The 8,387-nt window shown below is 36.7% G+C and overlaps 1 long non-coding RNA gene across 2 annotated transcripts; it reads left to right on the top strand.

The window, feature by feature from the left end:
• The first annotated feature begins 467 nt into the window (after window positions 1-467).
• Window positions 468-7,952, top strand: LOC127840143 (uncharacterized). Of its 2 annotated transcripts, XR_008030440.1 has the most exons (4): window positions 468-902; window positions 3,409-3,470; window positions 5,976-6,037; window positions 7,711-7,952. It is a non-coding gene; the product is annotated as an uncharacterized LOC127840143 (long non-coding RNA). The 2 variants fall into 2 exon arrangements; XR_008030439.1 differs by lacking the exon at window positions 7,711-7,952 and having other exon boundaries at window positions 5,976-7,383.
• The last annotated feature ends 435 nt before the right edge of the window (window positions 7,953-8,387 follow it).

The raw sequence follows: 8,387 nt of genomic DNA, 5'->3' as shown, positions 1-8,387 counted from the left end.
TCTGAAGATTGGAGACTACATAAGACTTTGACAGATGGCGGGAAACCCTCATGAACTGGACAGAAGCCGGTAAATAGATGGCCTTAAAACAGTGACTTTTGATTCGTGGCGAGTTCTTTTTTACATGTCGCGTGACCTATCTTTTTTATTCTTTAAATCAATTGGGCTTGGAATGCTCTTTAAGAAAAGGTATGGTTATAGGGGTCCCTATGCGCAAAAGTTTGACTTTATTTTTTGTTGAAGTTATTGCTTTCACATTGAATTTGTGTAGGAAATCTTTTACTATATTGTGACCTAAACTAACTGTAGGTAAAAATGAAATATCATCTGCAAGTGCAAAGTATAACTGGGGAAGCTGAGTTTTGGTCATTTCTTAGCAAAAGAGAAGAAAATAAGTGCAATAAATGCATGAATTCAGATTATTTGACCTGAAATAGTTGTTTTTCAAGTTGACACCCACCCTTACATAGCCAAATAAGGGCCAAATTGCTTTCCGACTTAAATTTAAAGGCATATTGGTTGACCGTGTAGTGTTAATGTGCTACATGAAGTCAGAATTCAATGCCAGGGACTCCGTGATCCAGTAACGCATCGATAGCTTGTGCGTAAAGCATGAACATTCAAACAGAGCCCCATTTCACCGACATAGAATGGCAGACATTTTTACAGTATGGACAGTGCAGCAGATGCTTAACTGAGCCAGTTTTCATATTTAGTACAATCATGAATATAACAAGCTATATCACTTCATATTATTCATAGAAATACACTTAAAATACATAAATGAATGTTTGTTTTTCATTTTATATCTATTTCTTTTGGGTATTTTGACTTTTTCAGGTAGAGGAATGTCTGCGACTAAGCCGAGGGCCACTGGATAAGGGATGTTGATGGCAAAACAGGTAATAATACTAAATTACTATCATGTACACAAGCAAATAAGCATCTTCATGATGCTTAAGGTGTGAAATAATGTCATAATCAGGTTTGTGGTCACTGAAACCCTTGCCGTCGTGCAATTCCCTGTGCAGTTTGTATCGATAGTTCCGCGTCCTGACACGTAAAGCTCGTGCTTTGTTGGCAGATGAAGTTGGCACTGAACAGGTTTAGCCTTGTTCCTGAGCATTCATGCAGTACAGCTGAGTTGATATGCTACTTGTTACCCTACAATTAGCTTGTGTTTGGTATTGTTTTCTCACAATATGCTTACAGTCATGGTTCCGGCTTGAAAGGATGTCGCGTCCGACTTAAACATAGAATTGTTGTAGCAAGTGTCTCCTTCATAATTTACCTTATAGGGATCTTTTTGCCAAAATGTGTCACTTTCAGCAACCAGTTGTTGTTTTTTTCGGTACATGCTTGTCTCATTCAGTGATTTAAGGGAAGTATTGACCTTATTCACTTGTTTTTGCATACAAAGGTGACATGGATCAATGATATTTGTTGTGTTGAGAATTCTGCGGGAAGCTGTGTCCCCAGAAGAAGTACTAGAAACTGCTTTCAGGAAGCCTGCATTGCTCTTAGCTGCTTTTCTGCCCCTGATACTACATGGAACCTCAATTCTAAGCTTATAATGCTTTTCTACATATATGCATCTTGTTCATTTTAACCTTGCCTTCCAGTCTAACCCCCAAAAGGAGCATTTTTTTTCATTCGCTCGGTTAGGAACACCCATTTTGACCAGATTGCCACCATAAAAATAGTCAAAAGTACTTATTTTGTGCCCAAAATATGAAATTTTGTATTCTCTTGAACCTCTAGATGAGAGCTGGCTGTGCATATTGACCTTCTGCTGCAGTTTAAAGGCACCCATCGCATTAAATGCTAGAATATATCATTGGTGTCGTTTAAATAAATGGGCTCCGAGCTACAAGGCGCTTTCAAGATTTCACACTTTTATTGGTGCGAAACAACAAGTTATTGGAAACTTATTGATTTCTACACTTTAAAGTATCTTTGATCTCTCATTTTTACTAATTTGTTTATTGTCTTGGATGAAATTGGATATTTTTGGCTTTGAAATTGACATTTTTGGGGTGATTAAAAAAACACACACACAAAAAGACGTTATCAAAATTGCTTAGAGTGAAACTATCTAGCAAATTCATTCTTTCCCCACCCCGCATAAGCCCCATGTGCCTGTCCATTTGGTTTGTTTTGGTATTTTGTTGCAGATATTGAACACAAGAGCTTTAAATCTTAAAGGGACATTTAGGCTTTAACAGGCCTAAAATCGCCTTCTTCGGACCGAAAACACCCGCGTGTGAAAATATTATATAAAATGGCCAAATGGACAGATAATCCAGCCAAACTTAATATATTGGTGCAATATGAATAGGAAGATAATAATATGCAAGAAAAACACATTTTAATCAGAAGATATTTCTGCTTTAGGTTACAATATACTAAATCTTTTTGGAGTGCAATGCTATACTCTCTAAAAACATGAACATCATTTATTTGAAGACACGGTTCTCTGTAGGGTCACTTGCCATGACTTTATTTTAGTATATTTCTGTGTGCATGTGGCAGGTAAAACATTGTTGTAAACTAGAAATTCACTCTTTTATCTGAAGATTGGAGACTACATAAGACTTTGACAGATGGCGGAAAACCCTCATGAACTGGACAGAAGCCGGTAAATAGATGGCCTTAAAACAGTGACTTTTGATTCGTGGCGAGTTCTTTCTTGCATGTCGCGTGACCTATCTTTTTTATTCTTTAAATCAATTGGGCTTGGAATGCTCTTTAATAAAAGGTATGGTTATGGGGTCCCTATGCGCAAAAGTTTGACTTTATTTTTTGTTGAAGTTATTGCTTTCACATTGAATTTGTGTAGGAAATCTTATACTATATTGTGACCTAAACTAACTGTAGGTAAAAATGAAATATCATCTGCAAGTGCAAAATATAACTGGGGAAGCTGATTTTTGGTCATTTCTTAGCAAAAGAGAAGAAAATAAGTGCAATAAATGCACGAATTCAGATTATTTGACCTGAAATAGTTGTTTTTCAAGTTGACCCCCACCCTTACATAGCCAAATAAGGGCCAAATTGCTTTCCGACTCAAATTTAAAGGCATATTGGTTGACCGTGTAGTGTAAATGTGCTACATGAAGTCAGAATTCAATGCCAGGGACTCCGTGATCCAGTAACGCATCAATAGCTTGTGCGTAAAGCATGAACATTCAAACAGAGCCCCATTTCACCGACATGGAATGGCAGACATTTTTACAGTATGGACAGTGCAGCAGATGCTTAACTGGGCCAGTTTTCATATTTAGTACAATCATGAATATAACAAGCTATATCACTTCATTTTATTCATAGAATTACACTTAAAATACATAAATGAATGTTTTTTTTTCATTTTATATCTATTTCTTTTGGGTATTTTGACTTTTTCAGGTAGAGGAATGTCTGCGACTAAGCCGAAGGCCACTGGATAAGGGATGTTGATGGCAAAACAGGTAATAATACTAAATTACTATCATGTACACAAGCAAATAAGCATATTCATGATGCTTAAGGTGTGAAATAATGTCATAATCAGGTTTGTGGTCACTGAAACCCTTGCCGTCGTGCAATTCCCTGTGCAATTTGTATCGATAGTTCCGCGTCCTGACACGTAAAGCTCGTGCTTTGTTGGCAGATGAAGTTGGCACTGAACAGGTTTAGCCTTGTTCCTGAGCATTCATGCAGTACAGCTGAGTTGATTTGCTACTTGTAACCCTACAATTAGCTTGTGTTTGGTATTGTTTTCTCACAATATGCTTACAGTCATAGTTCCGGCTTGAAAGGATGTCGCGTCCGACTTAAACATAGAATTGTTGTAGCAAGTGTCCCCTTCATAATTTACCTTATAGGGATCTTTTTGCCAAAATGTGTCACTTTCAGCAACCAGTTGTTGTTTTTTCGGTACATGCTTGTCTCATTCAGTGATTTAAGGGAAGTATTGACCTTATTCACTTGTCTTTGCATACAAAGGTGACATGGATCAATGATATTTGTTGTGTTGAGAATTCTGCGGGAAGCTGTGTCCCCAGAAGAAGTACTAGAAACTGCTTTCAGGAAGCCTGCATTGCTCTTAGCTGCCTTTCTGCCCCTGATACTACATGAAACCTCAATTCTAAGCTTATAATGCTTTTCTACATATATGCATCTTGTTCATTTTAACCTTGCCTTCCAGTCTAACCCCCAAAAGGAGCATTTTTTTTCATTCGCTCGGTTAGGAACACCCATTTTGATCAGATTGCCACCATAAAAATAGTCAAAAGTACTTATTTTGTGCCCAAAATATGAAATTTTGTATTCTCTTGAACCTCTAGATGAGAGCTGGCTGTGCATATTGACCTTCTGCTGCAGTTTAAAGGCACCCATTGCATTATATGCTAGAATATATCATTGGTGTCGTTTAAATAAATGGGCTCCGAGCGACAAGGCGCTTTCAAGATTTCACACTTTTATTGGTGCGAAACAACAAGTTATTGGAAACTTATTGATTTCTACACTTTAAAGTATCTTTGATCTCTCATTTTTACTAATTTGTTTATTGTCTTGGATGAAATTGGATATTTTTGGCTTTGAAATTGACATTTTTGGGGTGATTAAAAAAACACACACACAAAAAGACGTTATCAAAATTGCTTAGAGTGAAACTATCTAGCAAATTCATTCTTTCCCCACCCCGCATAAGCCCCATGTGCCTGTCCATTTGGTTTGTTTAGGTATTTTGTTGCAGATATTGAACACAAGAGCTTTAAATCTTAAAGGGACATTTAGGCTTTAACAGGCCTAAAATCGCCTTCTTCGGACCGAAAACACTCGCGTGTAAAAATATTATATAAAATGGCCAAATGGACAGATAATCCAGCCAAACTTAATATATTGGTGCAATATGAATAGGAAGATAATAATATGCAAGAAAAACACATTTTAATCAGAAGATATTTCTGCTTTAGGTTACAATATACTAAATCTTTTTGGAGTGCAATGCTATACTCTCTAAAAACATGAACATCATTTATTTGAAGACACGGTTCTCTGTAGGGTCACTTGCCATGACTTTATTTTAGTATATTTCTGTGTGCATGTGGCAGGTAAAACATTGTTGTAAACTAGAAATTCACTCTTTTATCTGAAGATTGGAGACTACATAAGACTTTGACAGATGGCGGAAAACCCTCATGAACTGGACAGAAGCCGGTAAATAGATGGCCTTAAAACAGTGACTTTTGATTCGTGGCGAGTTCTTTCTTGCATGTCGCGTGACCTATCTTTTTTATTCTTTAAATCAATTGGGCTTGGAATGCTCTTTAATAAAAGGTATGGTTATGGGGTCCCTATGCGCAAAAGTTTGACTTTATTTTTTGTTGAAGTTATTGCTTTCACATTGAATTTGTGTAGGAAATCTTATACTATATTGTGACCTAAACTAACTGTAGGTAAAATGAAATATCATCTGCAAGTGCAAAATATAACTGGGGAAGCTGATTTTTGGTCATTTCTTAGCAAAAGAGAAGAAAATAAGTGCAATAAATGCACGAATTCAGATTATTTGACCTGAAATAGTTGTTTTTCAAGTTGACCCCCCACCCTTACATAGCCAAATAAGGGCCAAATTGCTTTCCGACTCAAATTTAAAGGCATATTGGTTGACCGTGTAGTGTAAATGTGCTACATGAAGTCAGAATTCAATGCCAGGGACTCCGTGATCCAGTAACGCATCAATAGCTTGTGCGTAAAGCATGAACATTCAAACAGAGCCCCATTTCACCGACATGGAATGGCAGACATTTTTACAGTATGGACAGTGCAGCAGATGCTTAACTGGGCCAGTTTTCATATTTAGTACAATCATGAATATAACAAGCTATATCACTTCATTTTATTCATAGAATTACACTTAAAATACATAAATGAATGTTTGTTTTTCATTTTATATCTATTTCTTTTGGGTATTTTGACTTTTTCAGGTAGAGGAATGTCTGCGACTAAGCCGAAGGCCACTGGATAAGGGATGTTGATGGCAAAACAGGTAATAATACTAAATTACTATCATGTACACAAGCAAATAAGCATATTCATGATGCTTAAGGTGTGAAATAATGTCATAATCAGGTTTGTGGTCACTGAAACCCTTGCCGTCGTGCAATTCCCTGTGCAATTTGTATCGATAGTTCCGCGTCCTGACACGTAAAGCTCGTGCTTTGTTGGCAGATGAAGTTGGCACTGAACAGGTTTAGCCTTGTTCCTGAGCATTCATGCAGTACAGCTGAGTTGATTTGCTACTTGTAACCCTACAATTAGCTTGTGTTTGGTATTGTTTTCTCACAATATGCTTACAGTCATAGTTCCGGCTTGAAAGGATGTCGCGTCCGACTTAAACATAGAATTGTTGTAGCAAGTGTCCCCTTCATAATTTACCTTATAGGGATCTTTTTGCCAAAATGTGTCACTTTCAGCAACCAGTTGTTGTTTTTTCGGTACATGCTTGTCTCATTCAGTGATTTAAGGGAAGTATTGACCTTATTCACTTGTCTTTGCATACAAAGGTGACATGGATCAATGATATTTGTTGTGTTGAGAATTCTGCGGGAAGCTGTGTCCCCAGAAGAAGTACTAGAAACTGCTTTCAGGAAGCCTGCATTGCTCTTAGCTGCCTTTCTGCCCCTGATACTACATGAAACCTCAATTCTAAGCTTATAATGCTTTTCTACATATATGCATCTTGTTCATTTTAACCTTGCCTTCCAGTCTAACCCCCAAAAGGAGCATTTTTTTTCATTCGCTCGGTTAGGAACACCCATTTTGATCAGATTGCCACCATAAAAATAGTCAAAAGTACTTATTTTGTGCCCAAAATATGAAATTTTGTATTCTCTTGAACCTCTAGATGAGAGCTGGCTGTGCATATTGACCTTCTGCTGCAGTTTAAAGGCACCCATTGCATTATATGCTAGAATATATCATTGGTGTCGTTTAAATAAATGGGCTCCGAGCGACAAGGCGCTTTCAAGATTTCACACTTTTATTGGTGCGAAACAACAAGTTATTGGAAACTTATTGATTTCTACACTTTAAAGTATCTTTGATCTCTCATTTTTACTAATTTGTTTATTGTCTTGGATGAAATTGGATATTTTTGGCTTTGAAATTGACATTTTTGGGGTGATTAAAAAAACACACACACAAAAAGACGTTATCAAAATTGCTTAGAGTGAAACTATCTAGCAAATTCATTCTTTCCCCACCCCGCATAAGCCCCATGTGCCTGTCCATTTGGTTTGTTTTGGTATTTTGTTGCAGATATTGAACACAAGAGCTTTAAATCTTAAAGGGACATTTAGGCTTTAACAGGCCTAAAATCGCCTTCTTCGGACCGAAAACACTCGCGTGTAAAAATATTATATAAAATGGCCAAATGGACAGATAATCCAGCCAAACTTAATATATTGGTGCAATATGAATAGGAAGATAATAATATGCAAGAAAAACACATTTTAATCAGAAGATATTTCTGCTTTAGGTTACAATATACTAAATCTTTTTGGAGTGCAATGCTATACTCTCTAAAAACATGAACATCATTTATTTGAAGACACGGTTCTCTGTAGGGTCACTTGCCATGACTTTATTTTAGTATATTTCTGTGTGCATGTGGCAGGTAAAACATTGTTGTAAACTAGAAATTCACTCTTTTATCTGAAGATTGGAGACTACATAAGACTTTGACAGATGGCGGGAAACCCTCATGAACTGGACAGAAGCCGGTAAATAGATGGCCTTAAAACAGTGACTTTTGATTCGTGGCGAGTTCTTTCTTACATGTCGCGTGACCTATCTTTTTTATTCTTTAAATCAATTGGGCTTGGAATGCTCTTTAAGAAAAGGTATGGTTATGGGGGTCCCTATGCGCAAAAGTTTGACTTAATTTTTTGTTGAAGTTATTGCTTTCACATTGAATTTGTGTAGGAAATCTTTTACTATATTGTGACCTATACCGGATTTTCGTAATTCCGTGTTGACAGAGTTGTCGTTCGTGCGGGACGGTATACCTACTTCCGGTGTCAATATACTCAATGGGAAACTACTACTGCTGCTTCTTTTAATTTTACTATTTTAGCAGTAGCGTTAGTAAATATTCTGAAAAAAGTTAATTACAAAAGGACTTTTATACATAAAACACTGGGTTAGAACAAATAGCCGGACGAATTGGATTCCAAAGTTTTATACACACTTTTGTTCCGATTACTTCTTAGACAGCGTCTTTCCAAAACACTGTCGACCTTAAAGGGGCCTTTTCACAGTTTTTGGCATATTTTAAAGTGTGTCATTAAATGCTTTATATTGATAAATTCAAACAATAGATCTTAAAAGCTCTAGTA

This window comes from Dreissena polymorpha, chromosome 7 (assembly GCF_020536995.1).
Source record: "Dreissena polymorpha isolate Duluth1 chromosome 7, UMN_Dpol_1.0, whole genome shotgun sequence".
Lineage (NCBI taxonomy): Eukaryota > Metazoa > Mollusca > Bivalvia > Myida > Dreissenidae > Dreissena > Dreissena polymorpha.
The sequence above is the reverse complement of the archived record's forward strand: the minus strand, read 5'-3'. Positions and strand labels throughout refer to the sequence as shown.